The sequence below is a fragment of the Cynoglossus semilaevis genome, chromosome 9 (genome assembly GCF_000523025.1).
Source record: "Cynoglossus semilaevis isolate Cse_v1.0 chromosome 9, Cse_v1.0, whole genome shotgun sequence".
In the NCBI taxonomy this organism is placed as follows: Eukaryota; Metazoa; Chordata; class Actinopteri; order Pleuronectiformes; family Cynoglossidae; genus Cynoglossus; species Cynoglossus semilaevis.
In genome coordinates this window covers 4,357,567-4,358,274 of record NC_024315.1, presented here as the reverse complement: position 1 = coordinate 4,358,274, position 708 = coordinate 4,357,567, and positions in this window count along the sequence as shown.

Here is a 708-nt window from a genome sequence, read left to right as displayed (position 1 = left end):
TTGACTCTTGTCTTGTTTTAATAAAACAATTACAGTGTCGTCTGCATACCTGACCAAAGGTGGTATTTCAAGTCCTGTGCAATGCATTCTGGGATGCCGACATCCTGGTACTGTACGGCAGGTGTGGGGAAACAGGTAAATGTGTGTAAGAGTGTGTGTGTGTGTGTGTGTGTGGTGCTGACAGGACTTCAGATCAGCCTGGAATTCATTCAAGCAAATTTACCGTAACAAGACCTGGTCGTCTTCAGAGGAATAAAAACCTGGTTCTTGGTCTGAACTCAGGGCCTGGTCAGAACCTGGTGTACCAGGTGAAAACACTGGTGTCACTGGATTATCCACGGGTCATCACCGTTCACCTGTTACGGCCAACTAAACGCCGCTGCAGCAGAAACGGTACCAGGTGAGAGGTGGAGATCGATGGTAATCAAATGAGAGTCCGCACAGAAGAAGAGCGTAAACAGAAGAAGAGCGTAAACAGAAGAAGAGCGTAAACAGACAGCACTGACGGTCAGTAATCACAGCAAAGACCGAGTCATGTGACCAGCTGAAAATGTCAGAGATCTTCATCTGGTCCAGAGTCTTCAGGAGTCTCCTCAGCTGCTCTGATCTGACCAGGTGGACACCAGGTGGACACCAGGTGGACACCAGGTGGACACCAGGTGGACACCAGGTGGACACCAGGTGGACACCAGGTGGACACGACACCAG